We start from the raw sequence: 25,395 nt of genomic DNA, 5'->3' as shown, positions 1-25,395 counted from the left end.
AGTCCAAGAGGAGACTGTCTCTGAGGAGCTTGAACCTGACCAGGTTGAGTTTCTGGGGACAGGGGGACCCTCAAGGGCAGACCTGAGGCAGGCTCAATTAGATTGCCCTTCCCTTGAACCCCTCAGACAGCAGGCTGCTGCTGAGGCTGCTGGGGATGCCCAAGGTACCCATACTGTGTATTGGGATGATGGACTCCTTTACTCAGAGGCTAGAGCCCCCAAGCCTGGCATGACCAGGAGGTTGGTTATACCTCTGCAGTTTAGGGGGTTCCTCCTTACCTTGGCCCATGATATTCCCCTTGCAGGACACTTAGGCCAGAACAAGACGTGGGACAGGCTTGTTTCACACTTTCACTGGCCTCACATGTCAGAGGATGTCAAGGAGTTTTGTCGCTCCTGTGTCACTTGCCAAGCCAGTGGTAAGTCAGGTGGCACAACAAAGGCCCCCCTAATACCACTACCTGTGGTGGGAGTTCCCTTTGAAAGAGTTGGAATTGATATTGTGGGTCCAATGGACCCCCAAACAGCATCTGGGAACAGATTCATACTGGTGGTAGTGGATCATGCCACCAGGTATCCAGAGGCTATTCCCCTAAGGACCACCACAGCCCCTGTGGTGGCAAAGGCCCTCATTGCAGTTTTCTCAAGAGTGGGCTTTCCTAAGGAGGTACTATCAGATAGAGGCACGAATTTTATGTCTAGCTATCTGAAAGCAATGTGGAAGGAATGTGGAGTAAACTATAAGTTTACCACCCCATATCATCCACAATGCAATGGGCTTGTGGAGAGATTTAACAAGACCCTAAAAGGCATGATAAAAGGATTACCAGAGAAGCTCAGGCGGAAATGGGACATTCTTTTACCCTGCCTGGTCTTTGCTTACAGAGAGGTCCCACAGAAGGGGGTTGGCTACAGCCCTTTTGAACTTGTTGAACCTGTTTACAGACATGACAATAAGGCTTTTTCTCTGTTGAAGAAGTGTCTTGGGACCCACCCCCATTCTTGGAGTTTTGGGGCCCTGTGGAAGTCTTTTCTTTATTTTTATCCCCACCCTTATCTTGAGGCTTGGTAGACTCCTTCTTCTGGTTACTGTCCTGATTCTTATGCCTAATCCTGGTTCTGACCCACTTGTCTGCCTTCTTTCCCAATTCTTGGGGAGAGGTCAGATCAGAGTCCACCAGGTGCTGGTGTAAGAGCTGGTTCTGACAATTACTTAGGATCTGCTCCCTCATAATCAAATTATACAATCCTGTAAAGTCATGTTCTTTGCTGCCATGTAGCCAACCCTCCAGAGCCTTAGTTGCACAATCAACAAAATCAGTCCAGTCCTGAGTCTGTGTCTTCTGGGTGTCTCTGAACTTCAACCTGTACTGTTCAGTGGTTAAGCCAAACCCATCTATTAGGACACTCTTCAGGACTGTGAGAAGTTGGCCTGATAGGTGATGTTTCCAATTCTGGAACCACCGGTTATCAGACCAAACAATCCCTTATGGTGTCTGGTTGCAAGTCAACCTTATTAGACAAGCTATCCTAGGGGTAGCATGGACTAAGCAGCCTAAAGGCTTAACTTAAGAGGTCGTGTTAAGCGAGCTGTTTTACCACATACAATCCTGTAATATCAAATGAAAGGACACCACACAAGTATATATTATAAAAATATATGTATTTATTACTAAAAACAATCCCCAGTATTCTTTATGAATAAAGGGGCACAAGCGTTAAATCAAAAGCACAGTTTAAACATACAAAGTTGACAATTATGGATGAGGGCGGGGGGCCACTCAAACCATATACTAAACAAGTGGTATAAGAGATACCAATCGAACAGTGGTTAGGCCTAGGGCCTAGGGAATCACTGGGAGCAGTCGGGACAAGCAGTGCTGAAGTCGGGAAAAGCCCGCGGGATTCGGGTGCAGTGCGGAAAGCGCACGCATGCACCAATGTTAACCAATGGTGCGTAAAAGTTGTAGAGTTAAAGTTTAAGGACACTTCCGCTGAACCTAGAGGAACAAAACTTAAGACACAGACCCTAGAGATGTGTACCAGTGTGGGAACACCGGCGGAGCAAAGTTACCTCACCCACAGGAAGCGGGTGCACAGGGTCGAAGTTGAGTCGGGTTTCGTCACGCAGGCTCTTGGTGCTTGAAGCTGAAAGGGCTGCAGGCGGGGTGAAAGAGAAGTGTCCGGTGGAGTCCAAGGGTGGACTCGAGTCAAAAAGTACCTGAAAGCAGAGGGGACAGAGTCTGGGTCACTCAGCAGTGACCAGGGTGGAACCAGGATGGAACCAGGCAATGTCGGGCGCAATCAGGTGGTCGTCGAGGAGCTTCTCTCCGCTGTCACGTGGGCTCTGGGGCATCTGCGACGTCCAGGAGCGGGTCACGATCTGTCCCACGAGGGCTCTCACCGTCGGCGCAGTCGGCTTCAAGTTTAGAGCAAACAACACTTGGCAAGAGCAATCCACGCGGAACCGGGAGATTGCTTCTCACTCGAACCAGGAGGGTCAGAGTGGGGGCTCCTTTTCAGGGGAGCTGGTGCAGATCTGGAGCAACCAGAGTTGCAGGTCGAATTTCAAAGTTCGTCGGTACAGGGGCCACTAGCGGGCTGGCAAGTGACCGGGCCAACGTGTTGAGCCAAATGGAGCAGAAGGGCCCCACGCAGCACTCGTCGAGTGTGGAGGGCTGAACTTCGGTGCAAGAGTGGCTCAGGGTTGGGGCTTCTCAAACCCCGGTGTACAGCTTCGAGGGTCACTCGTGGGCTGCACGGTCAGCGTCTTGTGGTCAATTCAAGATGGCATGCCCCACGCTTCTGGTCGCCTCCACGGGTCTCAGCTCTGCAGGGACTGTGGATCGGGCTGTTGGAAGGCAGGCAAGCTTGATCTCGTCGATCTCTGTCGCTTGAGTTCCGGCAGGAACTGCGACAAAGCAGACGTCGATGGCTGGATGGTGCCTGTTTGCACAGGGTGGTCACTCCTTGACCACAAGGGAGATTCTTCAGTCTTCTACGTTGAGTAGGATGTCGAAGGGTCCAGAGTTTCGTTTCTTATGTTTCATCAGGAAATCTGAAGTGCATTGGCACTGCTCCCAGTCTTATACTAATTTTGGGGGCTGGATTACCTGCTAGGTCCCCTCCTATGGGTGGGACCCAGGAAGTGGGTGGATACACCCCCTTCCTTTGATCCAGGCCGCCCTGGCATGAGGGCTGGAGTGCCCCAGAACCGGTTTGGCCTGATTATACAAGGGGCAGCCTTGTGCGCCCCAGGCAGTGTCTGGTTTCTTTCAGACCTCCCTGCTACAATCCACTATCTCCTGTCTGGAGGGTGGTAACACCCCCCTGCGACAGGAAACCCTTTGTCCAGGCCCCATTTGGCTGAGTTTCGGTCAGCTTCAGGGGGTCAGACTCTTGTCTGTGGCAGAGGCATCCATTTTGTGGATCTAAGGTCCTTTTAGAAATTAACCGCATTTAAGTAAAGTAACATGTCTTACCCCTCTAGAGGGGTGGAATGCTATCCCCATCGCCAGAACTGGCGAGGGGATAGTATTCCAAATCGTATTACACCTTACACGACATGTTTTGATAAAGCCAAACCAGAGTTGCTATATAACCGCAAGGATTATAATGCACTTAAGAGTATATGGTATGGCATTATCCTGAAACAGCTTAGGGAGTTGTTCCCGACAGCTGCAGACAGGCTCAGCTCATGCTAGAGCTCCATCTCACATTAAACCACGCACTCTGCCTCCAGGATTGATGAGGCCTTCCATAGGAGTGGCTCACAGGTTTATATGTGTCCAGATATAGGTTTAGATATAGGTATACTATATCTAAGTAAGGGGTGATTACACCACCTTACCCCAGCTGAGTGATCAGCCAGTTGTGTCAATTTAAGAACCAGCCAGGGGTGGCAAAATATATGCTGCAGCCCCTGGTAGGCCTTGGTGGCCCCTATGCCCTGGGCACCTATAGTGCATTATACAGGGGCTGACAAGGAGTCCATTTCCAATTGTGGTATGTACCTAGGGTACATGGAATCCATTTTACAGAGAGAGCAGATGGCCTGGGGCCCTGATTAGCAGGGAACCAGGTCAACTAAGTCAAAAAACCAGCTAAACACAGGCAAAAAATCTGTGGTAACCATAGTCAGGTAGCCACCTTCCTACAAGGACTTTGTAATTGTTTGCATCCTCATGTCTAACAGTGAGGAGCTTATCTCTCCCTTTCTCTGAAAAGGAGTACCATAAGATTGCTGCCCACTGTTCCTCAGGAACCTGCTGTACCATGCAGGCTCTCTCAAGAGCAGTTATCCACTTGTGGATGTCATCCCCTTCCTTGTAGGGGGGCACAATCTTTGTCAGGTTTCTACTATCATAGGACCTGGGTTTCTCTTTAGGAATATTGCTGCCACCAGTGGCATCTAAGCCACACAATTTTTGCTCTCTTGCCAAGGCAAGTCTAGCTTGAGCCAAGGCTACCTCCTCCCTCTCTATTTGGAGTTTGACAGCCCTCATTCTGGACCTATGCTCTATCTTCTGAGAGGCAGTCATACCTCTCTGAGATTCTCTTGAGGCACTAGAAATATGAGAGTCCCCTGAGGGAGATCTCACTCTTCTGTTGCCTGGGAGAATGATATGGTGGGATCTGGGGAGGTGCTGGCCCTCTCCATTTCCCAGTAGGTCTAAGTTGGCCTGGTTAAGCCTGGCAACTAGGACCTGGCTACCCCTCTGATCCTGATCTTCTGGGTCCTCTACATCTGAGTCCTCCTCCTCCTCTTCTTCCTCCTCTTCTCCTTCCTCTGGAGGGGTATCAGTTACAGGGGGGTTCACTCCATCTCCTGACTCTAAGGGAACTTCATTCGCCTTCTCTAAGTCATCCTGTTCTAGAATGGCTATCAGGATAGGACATGTGGGACTTCTGCCCCTTTTTAACCCTCTTGATATGCACAAGGCAATCAAGTCCTTTCGGGTTAATTTGTCATAGCTGGAAGTTGCCTTGGTAAGGTCAACTGTCACAGGAGCAGACCCTGAGGCTTTTCCTGTGTCAGACATGACTACTAGTGAGGTGTAAGTGGTGCACTTACCTACACTAAGTGTTTTCCTACTGTACCTTGCTAGTGAGTTGTAGTCAGGGTGTGCTAATCCCTTTAATCTACAACTACTAAGTTCAGTAGAACTTAAATATGCTAAGCTTTTGATTTATATGTACCTTGAGGTACTTGATGTGATCTTTCAATTTGATAAAAGATTGCAATGGTAAAACAACAGCAAGCTCAAATCCCACCGCTGCCACCAATGTGAGAAGTTGGCCTGATAGGTGATGTTTCCAATTCTGGAACCACCGGTTATCAGACCAAACAATCCCTTATGGTGTCTGGTTGTAAGTCAACCTTGTTAGACAAGCTATCCTAGGGGTAGCATGGACTAAGCAGCCTAAAGGCTTAACTTAAGAGGTCGTGTTAAGCGAGCTGTTTTACCACATACAATCCTGTAATATCAAATGAAAGGACACCACACAAGTATATATTATAAAAATATATGTATTTATTACTAAAAACAATCCCCAGTATTCTTTATGAATAAAGGGGCACAAGCGTTAAATCAAAAGCACAGTTTAAACATACAAAGTTGCACAATTATGGATGAGGGCGGGGGGCCACTCTAACCATATACTAAACAAGTGGTATAAGAGATACCAATCGAACAGTGGTTATGCCTAGGGCCTAGGGAACCGCTGGGAGCAGTCGAGACAAGCAATGCTGAAGTCGGGAGAGGCCCACGGGATTCGGGAGCAGTGCGGAAAGCGCACGCGTGCACCAATGTTAACCAATGGTGCGTAAAAGTTGTAAAGTTAAAGTTTAAGGACACTTCCGCTGAACCTAGAGGAACAAAACTTAAGACACAGACCCTAGAGATGTGTACCAGTGTGGGAACACCGGCGGAGCAAAGTTACCTCACCCACAGGAAGCGGGTGCACAGGGTCGAAGTTGAGTCGGGTTTCGTCACGCAGGCTCTTGGTGCTTGGAGCTGAAAGGGCTGCAGGCGGGGTGAAAGAGAAGTGTCCGGTGGAGTCCAAGGGTGGACTCGAGTTGAAAAGTACCTGAAAGCAGAGGGGACAGAGTCTGGGTCACTCAGCAGTGACCAGGGTGGAACCAGGACGGAACCAGGCAATGTCGGGCGCAATCAGGTGGTCGTTGAGGAGCTTCTCTCCGCTGTCACGTGGGCTCTGGGGCATCTGCGACGTCCAGGAGCGGGTCTCGATCTGTCCCACAAGGGCTCTCACCGTCGGCGCAGTCGGCTTCAAGTTTGGAGCAAACAACACTTGGCAAGAGCAATCCATGCGGAACCGGGAGATTGCTTCTCACTCGAACCAGGAAGGTCAGAGTGGGGGCTCCTTTTCAGGGGAGCTGGTGCAGATCTGGAGCAACCAGATTTGCAGGTCGAATTTCAAAGTTCGTCGGTACAGGGGCCACTAGCCGGCTGGCAAGTGACCGGGCCAACGCGTTGAGCCAAATGGAGCAGAAGGGCCCCACGCAGCACTCGTCGAGTGTGGAGGGCTGAACTTCAGTGCAAGAGTGGCTCAGGGTTGGGGCTTCTCAAACCCCGGTGTACAGCTTCGAGGGTCACTCACGGGCTGCACGGTCAGCGTCTCGTGGTCAATTAAATATGGCGTGCCCCACGCTTCCGGTCGCCTCCACGGGTCTCTGCTCTGCAGGGACTGTGGATCGGGCTGTTGGAAGGCAGGCAAGCTTAATCTCGTCGATCTCTGTCGCTCGGGTTCCGGCGGGAACTGCGACAAAGCAGATGTCGATGGCTGGATGGTGCCTGTTTGCACAGGGTGGTCACTCCTTGACCACAAGGGAGATTCTTCAGTCTTCTACGTTGAGTAGGATGTCGAAGGGTCCAGAGTTTCATTTCTTATGTTTCATCAGGAAATCTAAAGTGCATTGGCACTGCTCCCAGTCTTATACTAATTTGGGGGGCTGGATTACCTGCTAGGTCCCCTCCTATGGGTGGGACCCAGGAAGTGGGTGGATACACCCCCTTCCTTTGATCCAGGCCGCCCTGGCACGAGGGCTGGAGTGCCCCAGAACTGGTTTGACCGGATTATGCAAGGGGCAGCCTTGTGCGCCCCAAGCAGTGTCTGGTTTCTTTCAAACCTCCCTGCTACAATCCACTATCTCCTGTCTGGAGGGTGGTAACACCCCCCTGCGACAGGAAACCCTTTGTCCAGGCCCCATTTGGCTGAGTTTCGGTCAGCTGCAGGGGGTCAGACTCTTGTCTGTGGCAGAGGCATCCATTTTGTGGATCTAAGGTCCTTTTAGAAATTAACCGCATTTAAGTAAAGTAACATGTCTTACCCCTCTAGAGGGGTGGAATGCTATCCCCGTCGCCAGAACACCTTACACAACATGTTTTGATAAAGCCAAACCAGAGTTGCTATATAACCGCGAGGATTATAAGGCACTTAAGAGTATATGGTATGGCATTATCCTGAAACAGCTTAGGGAGTTGTTCCCGACAGCTGCAGACAGGCTCAGCTCATGCTAGAGCTCCATCTCACATTAAACCACGCACTCTGCCTCCAGGATTGATGAGGCCTTCCATAGGAGTGGCTCACAGGTTTATATGTGTCCAGATATAGGTTTAGATATAGGTATACTATATCTAAGTAAGGGGTGATTACACCACCTTACCCCAGCTGAGTGATCAGCCAGTTGTGTAAATTTAAGAACCAGCCAGGGGTGGCAAAAGATATGCTGCAGCCCCTGGTAGGCCTTGGTGGCTCCTATGCCCTGGGCACCTATAGTGCATTATACAGGGGCTGACAAGGAGTCCATTTTCAATTGTGGTATGTACCTAGGGTACATGGAATCCATTTTACAGAGAGAGCAGATGGCCTGGGGCCCTGATTAGCAGGGAACCAGGTCAACTAAGTCAAAAAACCAGCTAAACACAGGCAACAAATCTGGGGTAACCATAGTCAGGTAGCCACCTTCCTACAGTGTCTAGTGGGGAAGTACCACTTCTAGACATGGCTGTACGTGTGCTGTTATGTTATGTTGTTATGTTAAGTAGCTTTTATATAGCGTACGGCTACATCCAGCAATTTGGCCGCAACAGGGTCGTCCGCCGTGTCAAGGTGGAAGTTGAAATCACCGGCCACAACACAATGCTGTGTGGTCAGCGCCAGCTCAGAGACGGCTGTCTGCAGATCCTCCAAAAAGGAACCCACCGGGCCTGGTGGTCTATAAACCAACAACCCCTTCAAGGCCTGACCTGGGGACAGTCTGAGCGTGAAGGCGAGCGACTCGGCATTCCCAATGGAGTTCAGGGGAAGCACCGAGCAGGAGACGCTCTTTTTCACCACAACCGCCACTCCCCCTCCCCTGCCCTTAACTCTGTCCTGCCGGAAGATATTGTACGCAGGAGGAATGGCTGAGAAGACGTCCGGATTGGAAGCCTCTCCCAGCCAAGTTTCGGTCAGTAGCAAGCACAGGGGATTTTCCCTGACCAGAAGATCGTAAATGTGCAGGGCGTGGCGCCCTACCGACCTCGTGTTCAGCAGCAGGCAAAGATGCTTCACGCCAGCTGTTGCCGGGTGAGGAACCGTAGCACAAATCCAGGAAGGCGTCCAACCACAGCCCGGACAGCGTCGTTTGCCCCTAAACCGCCCCGGGAAAATGGAGCGGCAAGAGCTAGAATGGCCCCGCATGTCCCGCAATGACGCAGAGGAATAGCAAATCATCTCAGCCAGAGTATTGCCGGACCGGGGTCCCCCGCCGCCCCGACGCCTCCGGGACGCTGACGGGCGCAGACGGGCAGGACTCCGGCACGACTCAGGCTAAGCGAGGGCGTCCACCTGCGCGTCACGCTGCGCGTGAGGGAGCGACTTTAAGTAGGCGCTCCAATCAAGCCTGAGCGTGCGAGTCCGCTCCAAGATGGCGGCCGCCGCTGGCTGAAGTAGCCCAAACAAAGATGGCGCCCAAAATGACCCCCAGGACCCGGACCCACCAAAGTGGTGGTGCTTGGCAGGCAGAAAATGCCGTTTTTAAGGTGCAGGTAAGGGGAGAAGGGGGCGCTGGCAGCAAGCAGGCAGGCTAAAATCAGGGAAGAATGAAACAGAAAAACGAACCCAAATGCAAAACAGGATGTTTTAAAAAGTACTCGGCGCTAGTAGCAGCGCGAGCGCGGCGAAGTGGTAGATGGTCTAACCAGCACCATGCTAGAGCCTGCCTTAAGTAGGCGCTCCAATCAAGCCTGAGCGTGCGAGTCCGCTCCAAGATGGCGGCCGCCGCTGGCTGAAGTAGCCCAAACAAAGATGGCGCCCAAAATGACCCCCAGGACCCGGACCCACCAAAGTGGTGGTGCTTGGCAGGCAGAAAATGCCGTTTTTAAGGTGCAGGTAAGGGGAGAAGGGGGCGCTGGCAGCAAGCAGGCAGGCTAAAATCAGGGAAGAATGAAACTGAAAAACGAACCCAAATGCAAAACAGGAAGTTTTAAAAAGTACTCGGCGCTAGTAGCAGCGCGAGCGCGGCGAAGTGGTAGATGGTCTAACCAGCACCACGCTAGAGCCCGCCTTAAGTAGGCGCTCCAATCAAGCCTGAGCGTGCGAGTCCGCTCCAAGATGGCGGCCGCCGCTGGCTGAAGTAGCCCAAACAAATATGGCGCCCAAAATGACCCCCAGGACCCGGACCCACCAAAGTGGTGGTGCTTGGCAGGCAGAAAATGCCGTTTTTAAGGTGCAGGTAAGGGGAGAAGGGGGCGCTGGCAGCAAGCAGGCAGGCTAAAATCAGGGAAGAATGAAACAGAAAAACGAACCCAAATGCAAAACAGGAAGTTTTAAAAAGTACTCGGCGCTAGTAGCAGCGCGAGCGCGGCGAAGTGGTAGATGGTCTAACCAGCACCACGCTAGAGCCCGCCTTCAGTAGGCGCTCCAATCAAGCCTGAGCGTGCGAGTCCGCTCCAAGATGGCGGCCGCCGCTGGCTGAAGTAGCCCAAACAAAGATGGCGCCCAAAATGACCCCCAGGACCCGGACCCACCAAAGTGGTGGTGCTTGGCAGGCAGAAAATGCCGTTTTTAAGGTGCAGGTAAGGGGAGAAGGGGGCGCTGGCAGCAAGCAGGCAGGCTAAAATCAGGGAAGAATGAAACAGAAAAACGAACCCAAATGCAAAACAGGAAGTTTTAAAAAGTACTCGGCGCTAGTAGCAGCGCTAGTAGCAGCGCCAGCGCGGCGAAGTGGTAGATGGCTGTGAGGGTGCTGGTGTGTGATTGGCTGGAGTTGGCTGGGATACCAGGATCCAGGATGTCTGGATGGGTCTGCCCAGTGGTGAGTGCTCAGATCAGCATGCTGATGTGAGGGGAGGGCTGCACCTGGTTCCTGATGGGGCTGGGCTTTCCCCACACAATGCTGGCCCCGCCCCCTGTGGTGCGTCTAACGACCCTAGCCCTGCCAGTGAATAGAGTGAGGTGATGAGCACATCAAGGGTGCTCCAAAACCAGCTGTGACTGTTTTCTCCCCCACCCTGCACCTACAGACAAAGGAATGTGGTGCATAAAAATGGGGCTGTGTCGCCACACAAACTGTTCTCTGCCAGGATCCTGCCTGAGGGGGCTGCTGCTGTTGCTGGGGCCAGGAAGACCGCCACTTGGATTATCTCCCGGCCTGGAGACCCAGTGAGCTGGCTCTGGGCCCAGCCTTGCCCCCTGCCTGCTTTAAGGAACTTTGCTGTGCCCCTAGCGCTTGGGAGCGCTGTGCCTGCACCCCTAGCGCTGAGAGCGCTGCGAATCGTCTTTGAGCGCTGGGAGCGCTTTACTTTCCCTTTTCGTGGCTGCCCACGCCACTTTTTGCCGATTTGACAGTCCCCTGGCAGGTGCCCACCCTGCCAAGGACCTTGTGCTTTACCCTGTCACGAGCGCTTTGGGAGCGCTTTATTGAGCTTAAGGCCGGTGCCCACCCGGCATTGCCCTGTGAAGTTTTCCCCGTCGCCGCCCGGCCGTACAGGAAGTCAGGCAGGCCGTGACCTCATTCCCCAGGCCGCGCTCTGATTGGCTGCCAGCTCGGGACAGGAAGGAGGGAGCCGGAAGCTACCGGGAGCCGACCCTGGGATCCGGTGCACTCACCCAGGAGAGAGAGAAGCCTTCTGTCCAGCAGCGGGGCAACCGTGGTGTGGGGAGAGCCCCGCAGCTGCCGAGGAAGAGAAGGAGCCTGGAGACCCTGGGAGCGCCCACCAGAAACCGGGTAAGTGGGGCTCGGTGTTCCCGTCTAGGGAGGAGGGCGTCGGGGCACATTGCCGGCGCCCGCCCTCCCCTCCAGTACCAGGGCTTTGTTGTCAAAGAGCCTGAGAGGCCCCGGGGGGGCCTCCCTGCAGATTTGAGCCCTGGGCGGGCTCCTACGTTACTGGGGCATTTCTTCTGGGCCGCGAGAGGCTCTGGGTGGCATCATTTCCTTTCGAGTCCCCCGAAGAGGGACTCCAACGCCCATAGCCATTTGTTCTCTTGAGTCCCGGAGGGACTCCAACGGCCGTATTTTGTGTATGAGCCTGAAAGGCTCAAGGGGGCATTTTGATTTACTGAGAGCCCACGAGGGGCTCAGGCGCCACAACTATCTTTGAGAGCCCAGAGATTCTCAGGGGCCATTTGTTTATTCAGAGCCCAGCGAGGCTCCAAAAAGGGGACAGTCATTTCTACAGAGCCTGTGACACTCAGTAACACCAGCAAGTAGCAAACACAGTAAAACATTTTGGCCTGTATCTTTCCGCCGTCTTTGTAAGCCTGTGACACTGTGAGTTTCAGGAATTCCACAAGCAGCACTATAGGTGGACTCACTACTAGTACATACATAGTCAGATAGTACTAAAAAATGCCTTTTTACTTTTTTCTCTTGTTTTGCAAAAGAAATTACTGGTACGTGAACTTGTGGTAGCCGCCATAATGGCAGCTCACTCAGCTTTAACCCAAGAAATACAGACACAGGCCATGATGATGCAGACTCGCAGTACTTTAAGCAGTACATGCAGGTGGGAATAGGAATGTCTTACTTTTCTATAGGGGTGGCACTGCCACTGGCCATACTTCATCCACTCAGCGTCTGCGCTACTACATCATACACCTCTGCTATCGACGAGGAGGATAAAGAAGATAACATCCAGGCTTACAAAGTACGTCTATGATTCTTCTTAATGTCTCAAATGTACCAAAATTTCTTTTTGTTAACAACCAACTTACACCCTTTTCATTATATTTTGGAAACCGCTGTATTCTTTCTTATGTTGAATTGCATTCAACAAAACCATTTTTTACAGTCATAAATAAATATTAAGACTCGCTCGTCCTTCGTTTCACTCTTCTTTAGCTTTTCGTTCTTCACATCCCTAAACTACATCTGATCTGATATGACTTGGCTTTAAAATAAAAATTGGCCAGCTGAGTTCAAGTGAAATAGAGGGGACCATTGGTTACCAGAGAAGTACAGCCACTAATGCTATTACAAGTCAAGGTTGACTGTCTTCTCCGTGATACCCCAAAAAGTAGTTATAAATTAGTAAATGTTCTTGACAGTACAGTGTACTTATACTAGTGTACTGTGTACTACTGTACAGTACATCATACACTCCTTTACGAGCCTACTCAAAAAAAATATAATAAGTAAGTAGTATAATAACTTACCACCATCCGCCGCCGCTGAGCCTTCCCCCCCAGCTCCTCCTGTTGGCACCGCCGCATCCAGAGTGGACCCCTCCGCACTGCTGGCCCCAGCACGGATGGTCATCTGTGCCGCATCAGATGTTGTGACGTCTAGGAAAAACATGTCATATTTTCAGATGCCATACACAACCCCCTATTTTGTCTCGTAATGGAAGGAAATGTTACATAACACATTTTGTATTACTGGGATTGAAAAAATGTTACGGTTTTGGGGAGGGTGTTAACCTTTTAGATGCTTATTCCATTAAATGCTACACTTCTTCTTTTGACAACTGATTAATGCTTGCTTAACGTGCACCATTTTTCTCATTACAGAAAGAAGATTCCATTGCCCTTCAGCCAGACGATTCACCAACTACTACTGAGTCACCACCAGCAGTACTTAAGTACTTTAAAGAAGGTGGGGGCTCACACACAGTTATTCTACTAATTTCCTGTGTCTGTTAGTGTTAACTATTTTTAAGTTTGAGTCATACTAATTTCATTCATGGGAATGTTGTTTAAAGTAAACTTTAACGTCATCTTCATCCATAAGAATACTACGCTATTAAAAAAAAAGAAATAATGTTTTCATTTCTCAATTGAAAATAAAAATTAAAAACTAACAAACACTGTGTGGTTTTTGTTCACGAGTGAGTGAGCGGAATGGTTTGAACTACTGCACTTGGCAGTCATGTTTCAGTAACTCAGATAGGCCAGGACTCGGAGGTAGTCTCTCTTCTTCTGTTCTTCTGGGTCGTAAAATCATTGGTCAGACATTCTAGATAGTCGGTCAGGGGAATGGGGGTTCAACTTCTGTTCGGACTGAGGTATGTCGAAAGTCGAACTGCACCTATCATCAACAATGTCCTATTTATCTTGTTCATACTTCTTTGTGTGAAGAATAGTCCCTGAAACAGTAGCGGTATGGGATGTGCTCCTCTCAAATCAAAAAGGCAACTGCTACCTTTTACTTGGTGTAAACAATGACATTTTGTTGTTGGAAATTGTCAAAGCACTTACATTAAGAAGACTGGAATAGACAGCAAGGGCAACCCAGAGGACTGCACTCAGTGCCTAGAGCTATTGCTGTATCAGAGTTTTGTTTCACACCGTTTGCCGAATGGACAAGCTTAGCTACCTACACAGACCGACTCATAATTGTAAATAGTAGTAGCACAGAGAGTGATGGTAGAGGCAGGATAAGAATGTAGAAAGTAGTCCACATTAGAAGAAGATCAAAGACTATTTTGTAAAACATAGAATTATTAGGAACCAGTTTGTAATGAATAGGAGCTGTAAAAGTTAGGGAAGTATAAGTATTAATATAACAATAGAACAACTTACTGGGGCCAGCAGAAGAGCCTGCAAGGGACTGCTCCTGTTCACCTTCTGCCACCGGAGTCTCTGTCGCCGTCGCCTTGCCCCTGGGAGGTCCTGGTGATCATAAAATAATGAAACACAACATGGATGATTGTTTTTTGGGAAATATTTGATTTCTTTGTACTCAATCTAAAATTATGTCAGGGAAACAAATTGCATCTGATCTGGTCAAGTCCCCCATTCACACCTTCATTCATACTACCGTGCTTCCCATTAGACTCACAGACATTCCGCACCCCGCTCCAGATAGGGGCGGTGCCAGAGTTCTTGGAGCGAAAGGCAAAATTCAATTTGCCTGCAAAGAGAACCCCAGGAATTGCTATTAAAAGTTGTTTACTGCAACTACACGGAACCTCATAAGGCCTTCCCACACCTTATGGAAAGCTCCGTCCCCCCCCACCTCAAAGTGCATCTCTCTGGTGGTCTGCGAGGTGCTGCCTGTTTTCTCCCACTGAACAACCAAACAACACATGGCAGAGGCCTTGAGAGGCAGAACTGCCGCGGCCATCCTGTGAGTCTGATGTTAGCTCAGTGCCCCCAAGTCCCCCATTCACACCTTCATTCATACTACCGTGCTTCCCATTAGACCCACAGACATTCCGCACCCAGCTCCAGATAGGGGCGGTGCCAAAGTTCCTGGCGCTCAAGGCAAAATTCAATTCACCTGCAAAGAGAACCCCAGGAATTGCTATTAAAAGCTGTTTACTGCAACGACAAGGGACCTCATAAGCCCTTACCACACCTTATGGAAGGCTCCGCCCCCACCTCAAAGTGCATCTCTCTGGCGGTCTGCGAGGTGCTGCCTGTTTTCTCCCACTGAACGACCAAACAACACATGGCAGAGGCCACGAGAAGCAAAACTGCCGCGGCCATCCTGTGAGTCTGATGTTAGCTCGGTGCCCCCAAGTCCCCCATTCACCCCTCTTTCACACCATTCATAGTCCAGTCCACAGACTGCACACACACTGCAGGCATCCCCGACTATGCCTCTATATATAGCAAAGAGGTGAATGATGTCATAAAGCCTGCGAGACCCAGGGGTGTGATGTAGTACATGATGTCACAAACCTGCCAGGGTCAGGGGTGTGGTGTAGGAGATGACATCACAACCGATTGATGGGAAATGCTGATAACACTCAAGGCTGCCTTTGGGGACCAGTGATACATTATGTTGGTAGATATAGGTCCATCTTTCGCATAACATCACGGAAGCAGAAGATTGAGCGAAGGAAGTCAGTTACAATAATCTTATTATTAAGGTTTCCTGTTTTCTCTTTATTGCATACATGTTAACAGAATCTGTAAAATCGATGGTGAGATGGGCCTAGTGTACTGCACAGGAATGCACAGCTTGTCATTCTGTTTCTTCCTATCTGCTCTGCCCATTTCACAGGTGTGATTCAGGTATTCAAATGGCAGGGTGGCATCTAAGGGTTAGAAGACACCTTACATCAGTCTTCTGCACTGACTAGCAGAGCCTGGCAGCGGTCTTATGGCTGGGCTCTGAGTCTTCGTCTGTGTTAGCCTGTCTGCTGGCCTGGCCTCCCATAGACTCCTTCTTGTGTAACTATGCACGGCTTCAAGAGCATTGCACACATACATGCATTCAATAGAAGGTAGTTCTGGATACCCTGGGGGGTCAAGGTGCACAAGGAATATGTAGTCTTGGGATGTACTGTTTTCTACTCCCAAAATCAAGATACCACACAAAGCTGCTGGCTGCTTCAACCTTAAAAAAATGAATGTTTTGTGCAAGAGGCATTCCAAATGTAGAATTTGCATTCCATACATAGTTCGAACGTTCCAAATTAGAAGCGTTGTTCCAATCTACATTCTAAAGGAATTCTTTCAATTCCAAATTAGAACTCTCATTCCAAACTTAGAACATCCTTTACAAAATAGAACTGTCAATCTTAGAACTCAAATGTTATTTGAGCAGAAAGCCTTGACATTACATCATGCCTTCATTGTGACACCAAAAACACCTTCATTACAAGTTTGTAAATTCGATTTTGCGCAGAAACTGGAGTTTCTGATCTAAGGGGTGTTGCAAAAAGAGTAACAGTACTGCACTTTGTGGGTTTCTCATGGACACATTTGGTCAGGTAAAACCTTATGAAACTTGTCCATGGAAAACAGCTCTGTGCTTGGGAAAACCCAACAAAATCTGGGCAGAAAGGTGGACATCAGCTATAATTCTCCCGTGCTGAGAGGTAATTGCCTAGCAGTGCAATATTCTGCAACGTTGAATGTTTAAACACTACAGTATCGTCGATTGAAGTTATGACATTTCTGATGAGCTGGGCCTTCCTGCGTGCTGTCTGGGCAAGACTGGTCTAGAGCCAGGCATGAGCACCAACATCATATTTAACCTTGACAGCCTCCATGCTCAATAATGGACCCCATAATATATCTCAGATTATATAAGAAGAGTGGCTAGGGCTCATTTCCAGCCTCCAGGTACATGTCTGACTCCTATTTGTGACATTTTGAGGTGTTTGGTGTCAAATTCTTTTTTTTCCATTATAGCTTCTAGATATCAGAGTCACATCAGATTTCTAGTTCTGGACCCAAGAAGACCATAGTATACCTCAGATGACATACCAAGAGTGTCTAAGACCCATTTCTGGCCTCCAGGGGTGACTTTTTGAAGTTTTTGGGTTTAAGGGGGCAAAGTGACTTTTTCCACCCAGCCCAATGTTCTCAAAATCGGGTACGATATCAGGTGTTTCCCTTGGCTGGTAGCGGAAAAAAAACTTTATATAATATCAAAGTTATATATATCACATGAAAGCATCAGAGCTGACCTTTCTAACAAGTGTATTCGTATCTTGCGCACTCAAACAGTGTCTCTGATATCCATTCTGAGCTATTTGGAAAATTAGCAAATCTTGTCAAAAAAATGTTTTGGACGATTTTTGCTAATTTTCAGTATCAACCCACCTGACTGTTTTTGGGTCCCTGTGGCCACCAGGACCCTATATTATATCTCAGGTGATATAGCAAGAGTGTCTAGGGCTCATTTCCAGCCTCCAGGTACATGTCTGAGTCCTATTTCAGACATTTTGAGGTGTTTGGTGTCAAATTCATTTTTTCCATTATAGGCCTTAGATATCAGAGTCACATCACATTTCTAGTTCTGGACCCAAGAACACCATAGTATACCTCAGATGACATACCAAGAGTGTCTAAGACCCATTTCTGGCCTCCAGGGGTGACTTTTTGAAGTTTTTGGGTTTAAGGGGGCAAAGTCACTTTTTCCACCCGAGGTCGTGGAACTCGGAGCTGGGTAAAAGTTTAGCTTGAGTGCCCTCCCCATGGAGGTCAAAAATGTTATTGCATCAAAATCATTTAAAAACTATATAGGTGTAATTGTAGTGCCCTGAATTCTATATGGCTGCATTTGCACCGTTCTAGGTATTTACAAAATGAATTTCTAACACTTTTGAAGTCTCCATGAAGTGAAAAATGACCAAGTCCTAAAACTTCACTGGTGCATCAAAGTGGTCAAAAAAGGTCAACATTGGGTTAAAATTAACAAAACATAGTGCTGCAGTGGTCCAATAGCAGGCTAAATACATAACGAATGACACAGAATGAACAGTTTTACTAAACACTTTGAAAATTCGATTTTCAATTTCAGGGGGACAAGGTCATGGAAGTCATGGAACTCCGAGCTGGGTAAAAGTTCAGCTTAAGGGCCCTCCCCATGGAGGTCAAAAATGTTATTACATCAAAATCTTTTAAAAACTATATAGGTGTAATTGCAGTGTCCTGAATGCTATGTAACTGCATTTGCACTGTTCTGTGTGCCTCCAAAATGAATTTCTAACACTTTTGAAGTCTCCATGAAGTGAAAAATGACGAAGTACAAAGACATCATTGGTGCATGAAAGTGTTTAAAAACGGTCACAAATGCATAAAAATGAAAAAAACAAAGTGCTACACTGGCCCAATAGCAAGCTAAACACACAATGAATGACCCAGAATGAATATATTTACAAATTACTTGGAAAATGCTATTTTAAATTTCAGGGGGACGAGGTCACAGAAGTCATGGAACTCTGAGCGGGGTAAAAGTTCAAACTTTCCACCCCTCATGGAGGTCAAAATTTTTAATCCATCAAAATCATTTAAAAACTATATAGGTGTGATTGGAGTGTCCTGATTGCTATATAGGTGCATTTGCACTGTCCTGTGTGCCTCCAAAGTGACTTTCTAACACTTTTGAAGTCTCCATGAAGCAAAAAGTGACTAAGTCCAAAGACCATTTGGAGCATCAAAGTGTTCAAAAACGGTCAAAAATGCATAAAAACGAGAAAAAAAACAAGTGCTACAGTGGCCCAATAGCATGCTAAACACACAATGAATGACACAGAATGAATAGTTGTACACATTACTTTGAAAATGCAATTTTAAATTTCAGGGGGACAAGGTCACGAAAGTCATGGAACTCCGAGCGGGGTAAAAGTTCAAACTTTCCACCCCTCATGGAGGTCAAAATGTTTAATTCATCAAAATCATTTAAAAACTATATAGGTGTGATTGGAGTGTCCTGATTGCTATATAGGTGCATTTGCACTGTCCTGTGTGCCTCCAAAGTGACTTTTTAACACTTTTGAAATCTCCATGAAGCAAAAAGTGACTAAGTCCAAAGACCATTTGGAGCATCAAAGTGTTCAAAAACGGTCAAAAATGCATAAAAACGAAAAAAAAACAAGTGCTACAGTGGCCCAATAGCATGCTAAACACACAATGAATGACACAGAATGAATAGTTGTACACATTACTTTGAAAATGCAATTTTAAATTTCAGGGGGACAAGGTCACGAAAGTCATGGAACTCCGAGCGGGGTAAAAGTTCAACCTTTCCCCCCTTATGGAGGTCAAAATTTTAATACATCAAAATCATTTAAAAACTATATAGGTGTGATGGCAGTGTCTTGGATACATCCCACATGAATTTTAAACACATTAGGAGCATCTCTGATCAAAATAACCATAAAAATCCCAAAGCTGCATCAGTGCTTCAAAGTGCTCCAAAACGGTCAAAAATGGACGAAAATGAAAAATATTCTCCATATCTGAGTTTTTATAACATTCCTTAGATAATGTATATCTTGAATTAGTTTTAAATCCTTTTATTAAAAAGTTTCTTTTCTATGCTGCACTGGTGCAACGCCTCAAGTCTGAGAAGCTGCACCAGTGCAGCCGAAGCAGCACTGGTGCAGCCGAAGCAGCACTGGTGCAACAAGAGTCAAGCTGGTAGCCTGACCTTTGACCAATCCGAGAAAAAAAAAGGTGTTTTTTTCCCTGGGCCCCTCCCCCAAACGAAAACACATTGACCTGAAGCCTAAGTGTATTCTGAGTCATAAAAAGTGTATTAGATGAAAAAATATTGTACAGGCACTTTTTTGCACAAAAAGTCACTTTTTGGCACTTTTTTGAGAGAAATAAAATAGTTCGCAGATTTTTTTTTAAATCGACCGAATTAAAAAAAAATGCTCTTGTTGGATGGCTTTGGACATAAGGCCGCATAAACAAAAGGAATTTTTCAAATATCTGTTTTTCTCACTTTTTTATTGCTGTTTGAAATTTCTGACTTGACTTTTTGCATCATTGGTGATGCATGTGTTTAACATTGAGCTTGGGAAAATTGAAAAAAAAATAGACTTTGGGGATTGTTTACTAGGGCAAGTGATACATCAAATTAAGACTCATATTAAACTGAACCTCAAGCTGGAAAAAAAAACAAAATAGCATTTACGATCACTTTTTTATAAGCGACTTTAACAATTGTTTTTTAGCTATATTAAAAAACAAGGTAACGCCGTAAATTTTAGAAAAGAGATTTTTTCAAAGTAAAACATAGGTGTGACCTGCCTTCACATTAGGCTTCATAAACAAAAGAAAAAACATCTCTATGTGTTATATTCACTTTTTAATAACACATTTTCGTTTTAGGCACAAGCAAAAAGCAGCATTGGTGATGCATGTGTTTTTCAATGGGGTTTTTTAAAGTCTACCAAAATACGGTTTACCAATACATTTTCATTATTTTCTCTTTGGTATCTCATTATGCACATGTTAATAAACAGGTTCATGCATTATTAGCTAAATAGCATAAAAACACACTGAATTATTAACAATAATCTTTGAGATTCGGGTGACCAGATGGCCGGAAATCGAAAATCGCCTCGTATGGATTCAACTTCCATTTCGTGCACTTTCTATGTGGGCCACATGCATAAGAATTGGTACAATAATGCATACGAATCTTAGCTAGAATCTGCAATTGAAATTAAGTCTTTAACTTATATGCTTCAAGAATTATAGGGCACATTCTGCTATGTATAATATCCTATCCATTTCAATGGGACGACCAGATGGCCGCAAATTGAAAATCGCGTCGTATGGAAAGAAAATTTAGCTTGAAACAACCTGGAAAGAAAGGAATGGGAAACGAAATCAGTAAGCCACTGATGAACACAAACTTTTAATTAACATAACAAGCAAGGAACAATAACGCTAGAAACAAGAACGGTAAACTGTAGAAAATGAAAGTCAACAGAACATTCCTCTCCCCCCCCACCCCACCCCCCACATTCTGGAACCTTCCAAAGTAGGGCAGGGTTACGGCTACGCCCAACTGGCGGCAACCCATATAAGGCGGGCCCTGCTGCCAACACTTGGTCAGGAAATCTTAACATATGGGGGAGCCGGAGGAGAGGCAGGGGCCAGCGGAGTCCAGCCGCAGCGGCCCTGGGTAGTTGCAGGTAGTCCCGCCACATGTCCACCCGGTCCGACCACCCATGGCCAGGGACCGACGGGGGGCCAACTGAGGCCGGCTGCAGCCGATAACCTAAGGAAGCCCGGTCCAGAGAAGAACGAGACACCTCTTCCTTTTCCCCTCCGTGACAGCCGCAGCAGCTCTGGGCGGCGGGATGTCCTGTCCATACCTCTGCAGAAATTTGTCCAAGTTGGGCTGGGAGGGAGAGGCGACGCGGACGAGCCTCTCCCACCTCCACGGATAGGAGGTCTCCCAGCCCCCGGCCCAACGCCGAACTCCCCCAGCCAGGCGGTGGTGCCATATTTTCGTAGCACCGAACATACCATGGTGGTGCCCCAGTACTTGCGCAGCACCGAACGTGCAACGGTGCCCATATTTTCGGAGCACCGAATATGCAATGACTGCACCGATACTTGCGCAGCACCGAACGTGCGCCGCAGGTGGCCATACCTCCGTAGCACTGGGCATGGGCCTTGTGGAGCACAGGGTGTGGAGAGACCATCGTGCATGCCCATGAAAGAGAACGGCCTAGAGTGCACCGGGAGAAGGAGACGGCGCGAACGAGTCTCCCTTGCCCCCCCCAGGCGGGGGCATCACAGCCGCACCCCAGCCGAATGTCCCGCTTCCACAACACAGAGTTCCACTCCCTATTTTGTCCTCAGAAAGGTCTCTTCCACTCTTGCAGACTCGATGAGAGGGGACTGCTGCAGGGCCTCAAAATGGCGTCTGGGTCCGCTGGAAGGCGGGTCTCGGCCGCTAGAGTAACTTTGAACAGCAATGTAACTCGGTCGCTTGCCCACCGGGACACGAGCCCCCACCTCCGACAACATCTCCACAGCCTTGAAGAGTCTGCAAAGGTACCCGGCGGAGCCCTCGGCCCCTGCAGGCTTCCGGTAAGGGACAACTGCCTTGATCGCCAACAAAATAAACATGACATTGCCACTCCTTCTGTTAGCATGAATTCTTGAACTGCCGAAAAGGACTCTGGTCCAACTGCCGGTTGTAGGAAACTTTTTCCTGATGCTACTTCCGGACTGACCCGGCCCCGCCCAAAATGGCGCCGGTATCAATAGGAACTTACGAACACCTCGTGGTGTTTCTTTTTGCTAAATAAAAAAAAACTTGATGTTCTGAGACATGTATATGATCCTTTGTACACTTGACAAGAAGAAAGGAGAGCTCACTCGACGAACATGTAAAAAGGATCCCGTTAAAAATGATGATTACAAATGTACAATGTATTATATTTTTTATATATATATAGCTGATGTATAACCTCGCTTATGACGCACGCACACGGTATGCATATAGGAAATCTGATTGCAACTAGTCTGACTATGCTTCTAAATTATGAAATAAATGCCCCCGAACCCCCCCAGCCAGTTGATAGACGTTTTAGTTTGCTACAAATGAATTGATAAAACTTTCTAATGTTTTTTATTGCTGCAAAACAACACCCCCCACTGTACGCACTTTAGCCATTGCCGTGTCCGGCCAAATACGACTGCACCCTCATAAATCCACGTACTATGATTTTGCAAAAATAAAGGTTTTCGAAATTATGAACGGGTATTGCATGCTTTATTTGAAATATGGGATCGGCGGGAGAGTTCTTTTCTGTGCACCCTACCCTGCTCTCTCTTTAAGGTTATTAGAAGATGGTTGCCCAGCCCCGGAGGAAGGATCGGATCTACGACACGATACTCTGCCTTCAAGGTACGCGACTGACTCATGAACTCTCGCGTGGAGAAAAGACCTCGACTTCTGAGGATGGGTAAAACGAAACGGTATAAATAATGGAATGTAAAAGAAGGGTAAAATAAAACGATGTAAATGTTATAAAGTACGACGCTCAAAGGTATTAGGGAACAGAGCTGACCAAAGAACTGAAGAACCTTAGAACGTCACAGCATTGAAGGAGATTTAAGGATCCCGATAGTGAGATACATCTACTAACTAGATACCTCGCACTAGGTACCTCTGGTTTCCTTTTTACGTTTCCCTGCACACGACCTATAAGGACACACTGCCCCCCCCCGACTCCAGAAACCATACCCCAGGGATTCTACCCCGAGGAGGAAAGACGAGTATGAGGTAAGTAAAGGACTCTCGAATCCATGTATTTGATATGCGCGAATGTTGTCCCCCTCCCTTCCCCTCTTTTCCCTCCCTCTACAGGTTACATCAGGGGCCGCAACCGAGGTATGGCGAAGATCTGAAGCCTTGCCCCGTCTGATACGCGAAGCGGACCAACGCTGCAAGGTGGCGCCTAAGCACGCCGACAAACTACTCACGTAGCAAACGAGCCCATAAATTTAGTATGATCTGATGAAAAATGATCACCCTTAACCCATGCTGCACAAATGAACCCATGTCACGTATGATTCGAAACTATGAGAGAATGTGTGTGTGTGACTGAAGCGTTGACTCAACTGGTCGAAGGACCAAGAATGCAAGAAAGTGCGACACAGTGGTACCCGTTTTCCTTTTTCTCAAAGCATGTCCCCTCTACCCTGTCTAATGCTCGTCCACCTCAAACTGCATGCTTTCAAGATTCTAACGCAGACCCGTAAATGTCCTTTGCTGTGTAATGCACTAAATAGCCTTTCTTAAATACACTGCCACTCTCCATGTCGCACGTGTACTATTTAGCCTGCTGTTGCACTCTCTCTCTCTCTCTCTCTCTCCTTCACACTCCCACTCTTCCGAGCGATTAGCTCCGAAATTGGCAGACTGCCACCCCTAGCGCACCACCCAATTGGCTCCAAATACCGCCAGTATTTGCACAAAACTTGTCTTTAATAAAATCACCATGAGACCGTGTCACTACCTCTCCTTTCTGCTAAATTGACGAAACCGAGAATTGGCCATAAGGGAAAGGACAGGTAAGACGACTGAGGTTCCCTAATCTGACCCGTAATGAGGGAACTACATGTCAGCGGCTCCTATTATGAGATAAAATGCCTCAGATGACGCGACCTTCCCCGTTCCGAATTGTCGCAATACCCAAACCGTAAAGGTAATCGAAACCTCCCCATCTTCCCAGGACGCACCCAGTATTGCGTTCAGTTGCCCCCGATAAGAGTTTTTAACTATCCTTCACCCCCCGATCGTAAGAGATGGGTCGACTTGCGACTAACGCAGGCCAGCTGTGGTCCCTAGAAATGATTTTTTCGATAGGCAAATTTCAGAGTTTGGAATTCGAGAAATGCCACTGAACGCTCACCAACTGAACTGTGGCCTTCTGCCGATAGTACCCTTATAACCCAAAGTAAGATGATGCCCCCCCATCACAGTTTTCTATGTCCCTAGTTATTTTCCCATGAGACCCCTGTCTTTTCTAATTTAGTAATCAGGCCGCGAGAGGCTGCATAGGAACCAGAATGATGTTTTACAAAGTTAAAGATTAGACCGAAGCGAAGAAAACCATTACAATCAACCTTGTCGAAAGCGAAAATGTTTAGTTAAAAGGCAGGATGCATTGATAAAATGAAAGATGTTTAGCCTATGTTCGTCCCTCAGCGAGATACCTATTAGTACCATGTTGATAGCTCACAACACCCTTTTGTAAATATAAACCCCTAGAGAACGGTATAGCTTTGTCAGGCTTGTATTACGAAGGTGGGTCTCCATCAGATGAACTGTCGTGACTATAGTAAACAGTTGTGAAGGAAAGTCATAGTAAATCCAGCAGGCCCACCATCGATCATTTATATGTCAGTTGTGAACCCTAATATAACGGACGTTTCTATTGTCATTTACCTGGAGCTGGGAGAGAAATAGACTTGTGTGATTACCTTCCTCTGCCCATTCTCTAAAGACTGTCTTTTCAAACTCCTTCAAGGGTACAGCTGTCGGAGGAAAGAAGGACCGGATGTGGGAGCACGTGGCCTGACTACAGACTATGGAACGTCTGCGGCATGGGCCAAGGCGAGACCGCGACAGAACGGAGCTGCAGGACGAGGCACTATTTCCGACAAAACAAGAGGAGAGGGCTGACCTGATGCCCCTGTCCAATGTTCAAATGTGTGCCGAATGGTCCCCGCTCCCTAAACTCGGTCATAAGCCCGCCTACCTGAAATCTCTCGTTCCCCTAGTTTGTTCCCGACCTGGCCATTGCTCCACCCCCCTTTTTCTCCGACCTACCCTATGGACTATTTGTACACTCTTCTTCCACCTGAACTTTTTGACTATCGACTCCGAAAGACACAGGGCGAAAAAGACCTTTTCGACCAGAAACGCGAGGAAAAGGTCGTGCCCTGCAACACGGGACCTAGAATAGAGCTGGACCCTTAGCTCCACCGCCGGTGCTCCACAGCGCCAACAAAGGACTGAGAACTCAGTAACTTCGAACATTGACACCCTCAATCATCGTTTCTGCTACGTCTCGTTTCTCTCCCAGCCACCATTGTATTGATTATGCTCCAACCAAATATATACGGAGCCTGTATATAATAACCTGTATGCAATGTACTGACTGCTCGCTACAGAATCATTTTTTGTATTACCTTACTATGACTTTCCTGCTAACAAGTTTATCAAAG

The 25,395-nt window shown here is 47.7% G+C and overlaps 1 long non-coding RNA gene across 1 annotated transcript in view; it reads right to left on the bottom strand.

Annotated features, from left to right (window-relative positions):
- Positions 1-12,691: 12,691 nt before the first annotated feature.
- Positions 12,692-25,395, bottom strand: part of LOC144806148 (uncharacterized) — a 1,180,470-nt gene continuing 1,167,766 nt past the window's right edge. The window contains exons 2-3 of the long non-coding RNA XR_013605699.1: positions 14,026-14,115; positions 12,692-12,789 (exon numbers count right to left, since the gene is read on the bottom strand). This is a non-coding gene — a long non-coding RNA (uncharacterized LOC144806148). The remainder of the gene's footprint in view (positions 12,790-14,025; positions 14,116-25,395) is intronic.

Source organism: Lissotriton helveticus (genome assembly GCF_964261635.1).
Source record: "Lissotriton helveticus chromosome 1_1 unlocalized genomic scaffold, aLisHel1.1 SUPER_1_unloc_5, whole genome shotgun sequence".
Taxonomy (NCBI): domain Eukaryota; kingdom Metazoa; phylum Chordata; class Amphibia; order Caudata; family Salamandridae; genus Lissotriton; species Lissotriton helveticus.
Note: the sequence above shows the minus strand (reverse complement) of the source record. Positions and strands in the feature narration are given on the sequence as shown.